Raw genomic sequence first — 15,863 nt, forward strand, 5'->3', positions numbered from 1 at the left:
CCTTTCTTGCTTTTGAGTGAGCGAGGTGGGGGCATCCTTTCAGTATGGTGTACTTCTCGATAGATATCTACAAGAGACACCCGTAGAGGGGTGTAATTGTGGTATTTTTTGATCTTTTCTCCATGTTGGTCTTCTTTTTTCTTGGACTCTTTATCCTTATCTCGGGAGGAGTAGGAGAATCTGGACTTTGAGGTCTCTCCTAGTCGAGAGTTTTCCTCCATGTTGATGTATTTTTCTGCTCGTTCTTGTACTTCATTCAGGGTTGTGGGATATTTTTTCGATATGGAGTGACTAAAAGGCCCCTCTTGTAAGCCATTGATGACACCCATAATCGCTGCTTCTGTCGGCGGACTTTGTATATCTAGACATGCTTTGTTGAATCTTTCCATGTAGCTGCGAAGGCTTTCCTGATCTCCTTGCTTGGTCCCTAATAGGATTGTGGTGTGTTTAGTTTTGTCCTTCTGGATGGAGAATCTGACTAGAAACTTCTTGGCTAAGTCGTTAAAGCTTGAGATGGACCTAGGAGGCAGATTGTCGAACCATTTAATTGCTGTCTTTGTGATAACTGCACATCGTATACCCTTTTTCTTATCTAAAATGGCCATAAAAAGAGGATAATCTCATTGAATCAATGCAATTTCATGAACCAAATAATATATATTATGGTACATTGCTTTGAAATGGGTTTGTGCTGAATTTTAGGTGAAAATAGCAACAAAAGGGGAAGAAAATAACATATAAAGCTAGGCGTGTAAAGCTGCGCGTGCCACTTGAAGCTCTGGGCGTGGCACGCCAAGCTTTTGAACCAACTCTCAACAATGGGCGTGCCACTTGAAGCTATAGGCGTGGCACGCCAGGCCAACATTCTAGCAAAGAAGGTTGAAGAATTTTACGCCGGGGCATATGCCAGCCTGACCTCCTCTCATTCAAATGAAGATATCTTGAGCTACACAACTTCAAATGAGGTGATTCCAGTTCCATTAGAAAGTACACATCCAGGACTTTCCAACCATATATTTTGTAATAGATACTGGAATGGAGGAAGATATTGACCCCGAAAGCACAGGGAGCAAAACATGTCACTATAGAGTTACCAGCCTGACCTCTTCATCTTCAAAGGAACATAACTTGAGTTGTAGAGGTCCAAATGCCGTGATCTTGGTGGTGTTGGAAAGCTGACATCAAGTGATTTCCAATGATATATAATACTTTAGGGTTGATGTTAAAACTAGAGGTAAAAAAGGACATTAATTTAGCGTTGCAAAACCATGGCATGCCACTTGATATCGAAGGCGTGGCACGCCAGCTCTATTTTCATAATGGGCGTGCCACTTTGACTTCTGGACGTGGCACGCCAGTTCTAATGGCCAGAGAGAAGATTTTGGTGCATCATTGAAGGCATGGCACACCAATTTTGGGCGTGGCACGCCAGCTTCACAACATATGGGGCGTAGCACGCCAGAAGGGGCGTGGCACGCCGAGCTACTTGACAGACTGACCTATCCACCTTCAAATGGGCATAACTTGAGCTACAGAGGTCTAAATGAATTGATTCTAAAGGCATTGGAAAGCTAACATCCAGATATTTCCAAAAATATATAATACTTTATAGTGGACATTCAATTTGAGGCCCAAACAACTCCATCAATTCAGCATTGCAAAGTCGATCATACTCCAAAGGGCAAAATCAAGTGGGAGTGGCACTTGGAACCACACGCCAACTTCTCTCTGCAGCCCCCAACCTTCAAACAAACCCACTCCAACTCTCATTCAAGCTACACTTATCAATCAATCAAGGCAACAAGAAGCATCTAGAATAGTTTATTTTTATTTTATTGTAATTTGCTTTTAATTTCATTTAAGTTTGTAATTTAGGAGAGCCTATTTAAAGGCCTTAGTTTCATAGAATTAGGTATGCTGGATTAGGGAAAGTCTTTGGACCCTCTCTATTCACCATCAATTTCTTCTCTTTTCTTTCTTACCTTGTAAATATTTTAGTTATGAATTACTAACTCTTTCCATTGGGAAAGAGAGCTCTATTATTTTTCAATGGATTGATTATTTTTATTCTTCTTCTTCTATTCATCTTCTCTTTGATTTGCTAGAAGGAATTTTGTTTTAATGTTAGTATTCAATCACCTTGGAAAAGGGATTGAATTCAAAATGGATTTCTTGGGAACCTTGGAAAAGAAAACATGAAACCATGCTAGAAATCCCTTCTCACACTTGAGTAGGATTTAGGTTTTGGTGTTTGGATATGGTGACATATAATCCTCCCTCTACTTGGACCTATGATGATGTGTGGTATAATCAAGGACCATTCTTCATCTCTTCTCATGAGCAATTAGACCAAGGAATTGGCTATTGATCAAGCTTTGAGAGATTGAATCACCAAAGGATTGTGGTTCAATCAATCATGATTGCCAAGAGGTCAATGAGTTGCATGATTGAAGATGAGGTGAAATCAATTAATCCGGAGAATGCAATATCTCTTGATCCCAATGTTTATTTTATCTTTCTTTCTTTTATTTACTTTATGGTTTTTTACATTTTCTGCACTTTACGTTTCCAGCACTTTACTTTCTTGTACTTTACTTTCCTTGCCATTTACTTTCTTACACTTTATTGCTTTCCTTTACTTTCATGTAATTTACATTTTCATGTTTGATTATCACTCTAATCTGAATAGTCTAACTAGGATAATCAATTAATTATTGTTTGCTTTAATCTGTTAATCTCTGTGGGATTCGACCCCACTCCAAATGGGTTATTACTTTACGATATTTGGTGCGCTTGCCAAAGAACGGATTCATCATTTTTATATGGGGTGTGAATTCCGGTCATCAAGTTTTATGGCGCTGTTGCCGGGGATTAATTGTGATTAACAAACTACCGGTTGGTTGATTACCTAGATTAGACGCTTTCTTTCTTTCTTTTGTTTTTATTTTCTCTTTCTACTAAGGTGTTTATGTTATTGCCTCACTAAGAATCTCTCATCTGTGACAATGGGGATTCCAGTTTCTTTTGGTGATTATTGTTTGAGACAGAGCATTTTGCAAGTAAGAATGGATTCCACCTCATCTTTTGATCAATCATATCATATGGGTTATTGCCCACCACCACAAAATAATTCTAGTCATTTTCCTAATGGTGGCTGGGAATATCACCAAAGAATGATAGAGTATGAGCAATCAAATGAAATAGAATACCTTCCAGAGCCACAAAATAGTTCATATTGTTATAACAACTATAGAAATTTTGGCTTTAAAAGGAATTTTAATGCTGCATACCCCATTCTTCAAGGACAATCATCCCGTAATTCTCCAACCTATGCACCTCCACAAAATCTTCTAGAATTTACAATAGAAGAACTCTCCAAGAGATATCTCTTCATTGCCCAACTCAGTGAGTTTTTAAGGCAAAATGTAAAAGATGTGATTGAAGATATGGAAATCTCAAGGAGAAATCAAGAAGAGCAAATGATACAATTGGCACAACATTTTGTTGCTGAACCAACCAATGTCTTCCCTTGGCCAGGGGAAGAATATCATGCCATCAGTCTAAGGAGTGGAGAAGTGCTTAATGAGGGTGAAAATAAGGAACTGGTAGAGCAAGAGAAAGAGATCCTTGTACCAAGTGAGCCGCCATTCCAAAATGTTCTTGATAAAGAGGATACTCCAACCATCTCACAACAACTAAGTTCTAAAAACAAAAAAGTGAAAGCAATCAACCAAAATACTGGAATGAGGATTGTGACCAAGATACAAAAGACAACATTCATAAAGAAGAAAATGTCAACTGCAAACAATCCAACCCCTGCCCCAACAAGCAAAGCAAATCAAGCAAATAACAAAAGAAAGCTTGTTGGGAAGAGGCCTACACAGGGGACATCAACTTGCTCTTCTCTCCCTTTGAGGTCATTCCTCTTGAAAAATTAGAAGAAGAGGAAGAAAGTTGAGAACAACATGTCAAGCTAATGACACTAAAAGAGCGCTTATTGGGAGGCAACCCAACTGTAGGTAACATTTCCTTTCTTTGCTTAGTTTACTTTCAATAATTTGGCATATGATTGCATTCTAAGGTTGGTGTTGCCATGCAACAATTTAATTTTCAATCTTCACTGGGTACTTGCATCATGCTAAAATGAAAGTGTCACACTAAGTTTGGTGTTGCCACTTATCTTTCATGCTATGTACCATCCACACCACTTATTAATGCAATCATATTGCCTCTGTTTCTTTCTTGTGTCTTTATTATGATTCTTAATTTTGCGTGCTTAAACACATGTACTACTAACACTCTATTATTTAAGACATTCATGAACTATCATAAACCGTATCACCACTGTTTTATTTGTTGCTTGAGGACAAGCAATCATTCTAAGTTTGGTGTGGGAAGGGGAAGAATAGGAGGAAAGTGACAACAACAATGAAGATGAACTATAAGGTGGTAAAGTTTCTTTTCCTCTTATTTGTTCCCAGTACATTTAAATTGCATAATTGTCTTTTATTTCCTTTGTATACATGTGTGTTGTGAATAATCATAGCTTGATTGTTGAATTGGAACATGTTGCTGTGATATTATGACTACCATCTTCAGCTTTGTGAGTTCAAAAGCAATTTAGTTTCATGATCATAAACAAACAAGGTCATTAAAGAAGAACTTAGCATGAGCTTATATGTATTGGGAAGCTAGCATGATTATTGTTGCTCAATTGCATTTGAATTTATTTGATTGAAATTTTCATCTAGGACATTTTATGAAATTTTTGAAATCATGAAAACCTTGAAAAAGCAAATGCAAATAAGGTAAGAAAAAGAAAAGGGAAAGAATGAGAAAGCTGAAGGCTCTGAGTACCAATGAAAATTCATTTGTTAAGTTCTGTGGTATTTATGTATCAAGCAAAAAGCTTGAAAACAAAACACTTAGAGTCAAGGCTAGGCTCAAGTGCAAAAGTACTCCCTCAAAGCTTAAGGCTCTGAGCATCAATGATTAGAGAGTAAAGAAAAAAAAACAAATGAGCTTAAAGAGTCCTCTAATTAAATGCTTGTGGTGCTTATGTATCAAGTGGTAATACTTGAAAACAAAGCATTTAGAGTCGTAGCTTTCAACACATGGTGCAAAGCACCCAAAAAGTTAAGCTAAGAAAAGAATAAAAAGCTTGTTTCAAGGAAGGAACATAAAGAAAAAGATTTCATAAAATGAGCTAGATAGAAGCATCAATCATTTGAATGTCTTTTGTGATTGTAGCATGCATAAGAAACTAGCCAATCATGAGCATAAAAATTTCTACTCTTCTCACCTTGGTTTGCCAAACTTTATTGCATGATTCTTTATTTGCTTGAGGACAAGCAAAGTTTAAGTTTGGTGTTGTGATGACTGTGCATCATGTACCTTTTTTCTTATCTAAAATGGCCATAAAAAGAGCATAATCTCATTAAATCAATGCAATTTCATGAACCAAATGATATAAATTATGGTACATTACTTTGAAATGGGTTTGTGCTGAATTTTAGATGAAAAGAGCAACAAAAGGGGAAGAAAATAACATATAAAGCTAGGCGTGTAAAGCTGCGCGTGCCACTTGAAGCTCTGGGCGTGGCACGCCAAGCTTTTGAACTAACTCTCAACAATGGGCGTGCCACTTGAAGCTATGGGTGAGGCACGCCAGGCCAACATTCCAGCAAAGAAGGTTGAAGAATTTTACATGGGCGTTCCACTTGGAGCTCTAGGCATGGCACGCCAAGTTTTTGAAGCCAAGATCTCAAAGAGGGCATGTCACTTTGTGTTTTGGGCGTGGCACACCAGGCTTAAGTTCCAGAGGAGTGATTTTGATCCCCACTATGGTCGTGGCATGCTAAGAAGTGAGCGTGGCACGCCGGGGCATATGCCAGCCTGACATTCTCTCATTCAAATGAAAATATCTTTGAGCTACACAACTTCAAATGCGGTGATTCCAGTGCCATTAGAAAGTATACATCCAGGGCTTTCCAACCATATAAAACACTTTATGATGGACACTGGAATTGAGGAAGATATTGACCCCGAAAATACAGGGAGCAAAACACGTCACTGCATAGTTACCAGCCTGACCTCTTCATCTTCAAAGGAACATAACTTGGGTTGTAGAGGTCCAAATGATGTGATCTTGGTGGCGTTTGAAATCTGACATTAAGTTCTTTCCAACGATATATAACACTCTAGGGTGGACGTTAAAACTGGAGGTGAAAAAGGCCATTAATTCATCATTTCAAAACCTTGGCGAGCCACTTGATATCGAAGGCATGGCACGCCAGCTCTATTTTCATAATGGGCATGCTACTTGGAATTCTGGGCATGGCACACCAGTTCTAATGGCTAGAGAGGAGATTTTAGTGCATCATTGAAGGTGTGGCATGCCAGTTTTGGGCGTGGCACGCCAGCTTCACAACATATGGGGCGTGGCACGCCAGAAGTGGGCGTGGCACGCCGGGCTACTTCACAACAAATGGGCGTAACTTGAGCTACAGAGGTCCAAATGAGTTGATTCCAAAGGCATTGGAAAGATAACATCCAAAGATTTCCATCAATATATAGTACTTCATAGTGGACATTCAATTTGAGACCCAAACAACTCTATCAATTCAGCATTGCAAAGTGGATCATACTCCAAAGGGCAAAATCAAGTGGGAGTGGCACTTGGAACCACACGCCAACTTCTCTCTGTAGCCCCCAACCTTCAAACAAACCCACTCCACCTCTCATTCAAGCCACACTTATCAATCAATCAAGGCAACAAGAAGCATCTAGAATAGTTTATTTTTATTTCATTGTAATTTGTTTTTAATTTCATTTAAGTTTGTAATTTAGGAGAGCCTATTTAAAGGCCTTAGTTTCATAGAATTAGGTATGCTGGATTAGGGGAAGTCTTCGGACCCTCTCTATTCACCATCAATTTCTTCTCTTTTCTTTCTTACCTTGTAAATATTTTAGTTATGAATTACTAACTCTTTCCATTGGGAAAGAGAGCTCTATTGTTTTTCAATGGATTGATTATTTTTATTCTTCTTCTTCTATTCATCTTTTCTTTGATTTGCTAGAAGGAATTTTGTTTTAATGTTAGTATTCAATCACCTTGGAAAAGGGATTGAATACAAAATGGATTTCTTGGGAACCTTGGAAAAGGAAACATGAAACCATGCTAGAAATCCCTTCTCACACTTAAGTAGGATCTGGGTTTTGGTGTTTGGATATGGTGACATATAATCCTCCCTCTACTTGGACCTATGAGGATGTGTGGTATAATCAGGGACCATTTTTCATCTCTTCTCATGAGCAATTAGACCAAGGAATTAGCTATTGATCAAGATTTGAGAGATTGAATCATCAAGGGTTTGTGGTTCAATTAATCATGATTGCCAAGAGGTCAATGAGTTGCATGATTGAAGATGAGGTGAAATCAATTAATCCGGAGAATCCAATATCTCTTGATCCCAATGTTTATTTTATCTTTCTTTCTTTTATTTACTTTATGGTTATTTACATTTTCTGCAATTTACATTTCCAGCACTTTACTTTCTTGTACTTTACTTTCCTTGCCATTTACTTTCTTGCACTTTATTGCTTTCTTTTACTTTCATGTAATTTACATTTTCTTGTTTGATTATCACTCCAATCTGAATAGTCTAACTAGGATAATCAATTAATTATTATTTGCTTTAATCTGTTAATCTCTGTGGGATTCGACCCCACTCCTATTGGGTTATTACTTGACGATATTTGGTGCGCTTGCCAAAGAACGGATTCATCATTTTTATATGGGGTGTGAATTCTGGTCATCAAGTTTTATGGCGCCGTTGTCGGGGATTAATTGTGATTAACAAACTACAGGTTGGTTGATTACCTATATTAGACGCTTTCTTTCTTTCTTTTTGTTTTTGTCATTTAATTTCTTTTTATTTTCTCTTTCTACTAAGGTGTTTGTGTTATTGCCTCACTAAGAATCCCTCATCTGTGACAATGGGGATTCCAATTTCTTTTGGTGATTATTGTTTGAGACAGAGCATTTTGCAAGTAAGAATGGAGTCTACCTCATCTTTTGATCAATCATGTCATATGGGTTATTGCCCACCACCACAAAATAATTCTAGTCATTTTCCTAATGGTGGCTGGGAATATCACCAAAGAATGATAGAGTATGAGCAATCAAATGAAATAGAATACCTTCCAGAGCAATAAATAGTTCATATTATTATAACAACTTTAGAAATTTTGGCTTTAAAAGGAATTTTAATGCTGCATACCCCATTCTTCAAGGACAATCATCTCGTAATTCTCCAACCTATACACCTCCACAAAATCTTCTAGAATTTGCAATAGAAGAACTCTCCAAGAGATATCTCTTCATTGCCCAACTCAGTGATTTTTTAAGGCAAAATGTAAAAGAGGTGATTGAAGATATGAAAATCTCAAGGAGAAATCAAAAAGATCAAATGATACAATTAGCACAACATTTTGTTGTTGAACCAACAAATGTCTTCCCTTGGCCAGGGGAAGAATATCATGCCATCAGTCTAAGGAGTGGAGAAGTGTTTAATGAGGGTGAAAATAAGGAACTGGTAGAGCAAGAGAAAGAGATCCTTGTACCAAGTGAGCCACCATTCCAAGATGTTCTTGATAAAGATGATACTCCAACCATCTCACAACACCTAAGTTCTAAAAACAAAGAAGTGAAGGCAATCAACCAAAACACTAGAATGAGGATTGTGACCAAGATACAAAAGACAACATTCATAAAGAAGAAAAGGTCAACTGCAAACAATCCAACCCCTGCCCCAACAAGCAAAGCAAATCAAGCAAATAACAAAAGAAAGCTTGTTGGGAAGAGGCCTACACAGGGGACATCAACTTGCTCTTCTCTCCCTTTGAGGTCATTCCTCTTGAAAAATTAGAAGAAGAGGAAGAAAGTTGAGAACAACATGTCAAGCTAATGACACTAAAAGAGCGCTTATTGGGAGGCAACCCAACTGTAGGTAACATTTCCTTTCTTTGCTTAGTTTACTTTCAATAATTTGGCATATGATTGCATTCTAAGTTTGGTGTTGCCATGCAACAATTTAATTTTCAATCTTCACTGGGTACTTGCATCATGCTAAAATGAAAGTGTCACACTAAGTTTGGTGTTGCCACTTATCTTTCATGCTATGTACCATCCACACCACTTATTAATGCAATCATATTGCCTCTGTTTCTTTCTTATGCCTTTATTGTGATTCTTAATTTTGCGTGCTTAAACACATGTACTACTAACACTCTATTGTTTAAGACATTCATGAACTATCATAAACCCTATCACCACTGTTTTATTTGTTGCTTGAGGACAAGCAATCATTCTAAGTTTGGTGTGGGAAGGGGAAGAATAGGAGGAAAGTGACAACAACAATGAAGATGAACTACAAGGTGGTAAAGTTTTTTTTCCTCTTATTTGTTCCCAGTACATTTAAATTGCATAATTGTCTTTTATTTCCTTTGTATACATGTGTGTTGTGAATAAGCATAGCTTGATTGTTGAATTAGAACATGTTGCTGTGATATTATGACTACCATCTTCAGCTTTGTGAGTTCAAAAGCAATTTAGTTTCATGATCATAAACAAACAAGGTCATTAAAGAAGAACTTAGCATGAGCTTATATGTATTGGGAAGCTAGCATGATTATTGTTGCTCAATTGCATTTGAATTTATTTGATTGAAGTTTTCATCTAGGACATTTTATGAAATTTTTGAAATCATGAAAACCTTGAAGAAGCAAATGCAAATAAGGTAAGAAAAAGAAAAGGGAAAGAATGAGAAAGCTGAAGGCTCTGAGTACCAATGACAATTCATTTGTTAAGTTCTGTGGTATTTATGTATCAAGTAAAAAGCTTGAAAACAAAACACTTAGAGTCAAGGCTAGGCTCAAGTGCAAAAGTACTCCCTCAAAGCTTAAGGCTCTGAGCATCAATGATTAGAGAGTAAAGAAAAAAACAAATGAGCTTAAAGAGTCCTCTAATTAAATGCTTGTGGTGCTTATGTATCAAGTGGTAATACTTGAAAACAAAGCATTTAGAGTCGTAGCTTTCAACACATGGTGCAAAGCACCCAAAAAGTTAAGCTAAGAAAAGAATAAAAAGCTTGTTTCAAGGAAGGAACATAAAGAAAAAGATTTCATAAAATGAGCTAGATAGAAGCATCAATCATTTGAATGTCTTTTGTGATTGTAGCATGCATAAGAAACTAGCCAATCATGAGCATAAAAATTGCTACTCTTCTCACCTTGGTTTGCCAAACTTTATTGCATGATTCTTTATTTGCTTGAGGACAAGCAAAGTTTAAGTTTGGTGTTGTGATGACTGCGCATCATGTACCTTTTTTCTTATCTAAAATGGCCATAAAAAGAGCATAATCTCATTGAATCAATACAATTTCATAAACCAAATGATACAAATTATGGTACATTACTTTGAAATGGGTTTGTGCTGAATTTTAGGTGAAAAGAGCAACAAAAGGGGAAGAAAATAACATATAAAGCTAGGCGTGTAAAGCTGCGCGTGCCACTTGAAGCTCTGAGCGTGGCACGCCAAGCTTTTGAACCAACTCTCAACAATGGGCGTGCCACATGAAGCTTTGGGCGAGGCACGCCAGGCTAACATTCTAGCAAAGAATGTTGAAGAATTTTACATGGGCGTGCCACTTGGAGCTCTGGGCATGGCACGCCAAGTTTTTGAAGCCAAGATCTCAAAGTGGGCGTGCCACTTGGTGTTTTGGACGTGGCACGCCAGGCTTAAGTTCCAGAGGAGTGATTTTGATCCCCACTATGGGCGTGGCACGCCAAGAAGTGGGCGTGGCACGCCGGGGTATATGCCAGCCTAACATCCTCTCATTCGAATGAAGATATCTTGAGCTACACAACTTCAAATGAGGTGATTCCAGTGCCATTAGAAAGTATACATCCAGGGCTTTCCAACCATATAAAACACTTTATGATGGACACTGGAATTGAGGAAGATATTGACCTAAAAAACACAGGGAGCAAAACACGTCACTGCAGAGTTACCAGCCTGACCTCTTCATCTTCAAAGGAACATAACTTGAGTTGTAGAGGTCCAAATGATGTGATCATAGTGGCGTTTGAAATCTGACATCAAGTGCTTTCCAATGATATATAACACTCCAGGGTGGACGTTAAAACTGGAGGTGAAAAAGGCCATTAATTAAGCGTTGCAAAACCTTGGCGTGCCACTTGATATCGAAGGCATAGCACACCAGCTCTATTTTCATAATGGGCATGCCACTTGGAATTCTGGGCATGGCATGCCATTTCTAATGGCCAGAGGGGAGATTTTGGTGCATCATTGAAGGCGTGGCATGCCAGTTTTGGGCGTGGCACGCCAGCTTCACAACATATGGGGTGTGGCACGCCGGGCTACTTCACAACAAATGGGCGTAGCTTGAGCTACAGAGGTCCAAATGAGTTGATTCCAAAGGCGTTGGAAAGCTAACATCCAAAGATTTCCATCAATATATAATACTTCATAGTGGACATTCAATTTGAGGCCCAAACAACTCCATCAATTCAGCATTGCAAAGTGGGTCATACTCCACAGTGCAAAATCAAGTGGGAGTGGCACTTGGAACCACGCGCAACTTCTCCCTGCAGCCCCCAACCTTCAAACAAGCCCACTCAAACTCTCATTCAAGCCATACTTATCAATCAATCAAGGCCACAAAAAGCATCTAGAATAGTTTATTTTCATTTCATTGTAATTTGCTTTTAATTTCATTTAAGTTTGTAATTTAGGAGAGCCTATTTGTTCATACCCTAGGTCGAGCTATCCGACTTGGGATGATCGACGATGCAGCGACCGACCTGTTAAGTTCAAGCGGACCGACTTCGTTACGAAAAACTCGGCCAAATCGACAGGAGAGCCCAAAGGAGGGCCCAACTCAAGGAATACGACCCAAATCCTAAGGCAGCCCAAGCCTATAGAGATAAAGGCGGTTCCGTTGAAGATACGCTGACCTGAACTCAAAAGATAAAGATAAGATAAGAATAACTAACTTATCTTATCCGAAAGGTCACATCTCACCATTATAAATACACTGGAGCACCCAGGTATAACTCATACTCTGATTCTACATAACACCTATTTAATACCCATACTAACTTAAGCATCGGAGTCTCTTGCAGGTACCCCCCCCACCCTTCGGTGACAAAGGATCAGCATCACGTCCGGTCCAAACAAGTCGGACGCACCAGCTTCGGCCACCATTCACTAGCTGGACACATCGGTTCCGACCAGCGCAGAAGATCTCATCCGAGATCGACCTACAGTTTCAGGCAACCCTCGGAACATTGGCGCCGTTGCCGGGGAACCTGGAAGTCATCCCAGCACCATGGCGGACGCCCATGACAACGACCACGATTTAGATCTAGAAAATAGAACGCCGCACAAAAACGCGGACACCACACCGAAAAATACCCCGGAATCCAACGGAGACAAAAATTCAGCAAACCCGGGAGCAATAGAAGCGCGTCAAGATCGCTTGAAGTAACTTGAAAAAAAAACCCAACAACAACGAGAAATTGAAAAGGATCTACAAAGAGAGGTACAGCGACGTCGAGAATTGGAAAAAAAATTACAGCAATTAGAAGCCGATCTCAAATCAAAGGCCTCTCAGATCACACCTGAGGAAAGCTCACGCAAAGAACAGGATCCATTCACCAGGGAGATCATGAAAACCAAAATCCCAAAGGACTTCAAACTCCCGGATATGACTTTATATGACGGTACCACAGATCCCAACCACCATCTCAGCAATTTCAGAAGCAGAATGTACCTTACCGATGCCTCAGACTCCGTTCGCTGCAAAGCTTTTTCAACAACTCTCACGAAGACAGCAATCCGATGGTTCGACAACTTACCTCCAAAGTCCATCTCAAACTTCGACTTCCTGGCCAAAAAGTTCCTGGCCAGATTCTCCATCCAGAAAGATAAGGCCAAGCACGCCCCCAGTTTACTAGGGATCAAGCAAGGAGATCGGGAGAGCCTCCGCAACTACATGGAAAGATTCAACAAAACATGCATGAACATACAAAGTTTACCAACAAAGGCCGCCATCATGGGACTCATCAATGGCCTACGAGAGGGACCATTTAGCCAAACTATATCAAAGAAGTACCCTATCTCATTAGACGAAGTACAAGAGCGAGCAGAAAAATACATCAACATGGAAGAAAATGCTCGGTTGGGAGAAACCTCAAAATCTGGGAACCCCTACCGAGATAAAGACAAGGAATCCAAAAAGAAAGAAGATCGACAGGGGGAGAAAATCAAAAAGTACCATAATTACACTCCTCTTAGGGCATCCCTGGTCGACGTGTACAAAGAAGTCTGCCATACAGAGAAAATCCCCCCAGCGCGACCACTCAAAGGCAAAAGGGGAGAAGGAAACCGGAAGGAATATTGTGAATACCATCAAGTTCGAGGGCACTCCACCAACGAGTGCTTCGACTTAAAGAATATCATAGAAAAATTGGTGAGAGAAGGAAGATTAGATCGATTTCTGGCTACCCGAGATGATGACTAAAGAAAAAGATGAAGGGACGAAGATGACGGATGAACTGAACGATCACCTCAGACACCAGAAAGACACGTCCACATGATACACGGCAGATTCGCGGGAGGAGGGATCTCCAAATCATCTCGCAAAAGATATCTCAAAGAAGTATATCATGTCGAGGGAAAGGAGGAAGCACCCGACATCCCTGCGATAACATTCACTAAAGAGGACGCATCCGGCATCATCTCAGGACACGATGATCCCATGGTCATCACTGTCATACTGGCAAACGCCAATCTACATCGCACATTAGTGGACCAAGGGAGTTCTGCCGACATCTTATTCAAAACAGCCTTCAACAAACTCGGCTTAGACGAAAAGGAGCTTAGAGCATACCCGAACAGCCTGTTCGGATTAGGGGATACCCCAGTACAACCATTGGGATACGTATCCCTACACACAACCTTCGGAAAAGGGAACCAATCTCGGACCCTCAAAATAGACTACATTGTGGTCAACGTAAGTTCAGCCTACAGTGCTCTAATAGGTCGGACAACACTCAATCAACTCGGCGTAATAGTCTCAACTCCACATCTATGCATAAAATTCCCAACCACAGAGGGGATAGCCACGATAAAAGCAGATCAAAAATGGCACGTCGCTGTTATAACGAAAGTCTAAACCTTAGAGGCAGGGGAGAAGAGTTTCATACAATTGAACTGGGCAGAGTCCAGCGACGAGAAGAACTCCGTCCGCAGCCAGAAGGCGAGATAGAGACGATTTAAATCGGAGACACCCCGGACAAAACGACCAATATTGGCACGACCCTAAGAGGAGACTCAAAAGAATTACTGATACAATTCTTACGAGATAATGTCGATCTCTTCGCATGGAAAGCCGCAGACATGCCAGGCATAGACCCTAAGCTAATGTGCCACAAGTTGGCGGTCTACCCAGGATCCCGGCCGGTGCAGCAGAGACGAAGGAAACTCGGGCCAGAACGATCCAAAGCTGTGGAAGAACAAGTACAAGTACTACTGGAGGCAGGATTTATAAGAGAAGTCAAGTACCCACTATGGCTAGCCAATGTCGTCTTAGTGAAAAAATCAAATGGAAAGTGGCGAATGTGCACCGATTACACCGATCTCAACAAAGCCTGCCCAAAAGATCCATACCCACTCCCAAGCATCGACGCTCTAGTAGATGCTTCCTCCGGATACAGATACCTCTCGTTTATGGATGCATACTCGAGATACAACCAAATCCCCATGTATCCACCAGATCAGGAAAAGACCTCGTTCTTAACACCAAAGGCAAACTACTGCTACATCGTGATGCCTTTCGGTCTCAAGAACGCAGGAGCTACTTATCAAAGGCTAATGAATAAAGTCTTCTCAGATCACATCGGAAAAATTATGGAAGTTTATGTGGACGACATGTTGATAAAGACACAAACCGAAGATACATTATTATCCGACCTGGCTCAAGTGTTCGACACCATAAGGAAACACAACATGCGACTCAATCCCGCAAAATGTACCTTCGCAGTAGAAGCAGGCAAATTCTTAGGTTTCATGCTCACACAAAGGGGAATTGAAGCAAATCCAGACAAATGTCAAGCCATACTCAACATGAAGACCCCAACCTGTGTCAAAGAAGTACAACAACTCAACGGGAGATTGGCCGCCCTATCCCGATTCTTAGCAGGAGCTGCGATAAGATCTCTCCCCTTCTATGCTACTTTAAGAAAGGAAAAACAGTTCGAATGGATGACAGAATGTGAGCAAGCCTTCCAAGACTTCAAGGAGTTCTTAGGACGGCCACCTATCCTATCTCGACCACGAGAAGGAGAACCGCTCATATTATATCTCGCAGTAGGGAGCCGGGCAATAGCCTCAGCACTAGTCAGAGAAGACGAAAATAAGCAACAACCCGTCTACTTCATTAGCAAGGCACTACAGAGATCTGAGATGAACTACCAGAAAATAGAAAAATTTGCCTATACTCTTATCCTAACATCTCGACGACTCCGCCCGTACTTCCAGGCTCACACCATTAAGGTTCGAACTAACCAGCCCATAAAAGGAATATTGCAAAAAATAGATCTAGCAGGCAGAATTCTACAATGGGCAGTCGAGTTGTCAGAATTTGACCTCCAATATGAAGCTCGGACGGCCATCAAATCACAGTATCTGGCCGACTTTATCGCAGAATTCACAGATGCCCTAGAAACCCCCACAGAATAGAATCTTTACGTGGACGGTTCTTCAAATAAAACTGGAA

Source organism: Arachis ipaensis, chromosome B9 (genome assembly GCF_059453495.1).
Source record: "Arachis ipaensis isolate K30076 ecotype BB chromosome B9, ASM5945349v1, whole genome shotgun sequence".
NCBI lineage: Eukaryota > Viridiplantae > Streptophyta > Magnoliopsida > Fabales > Fabaceae > Arachis > Arachis ipaensis.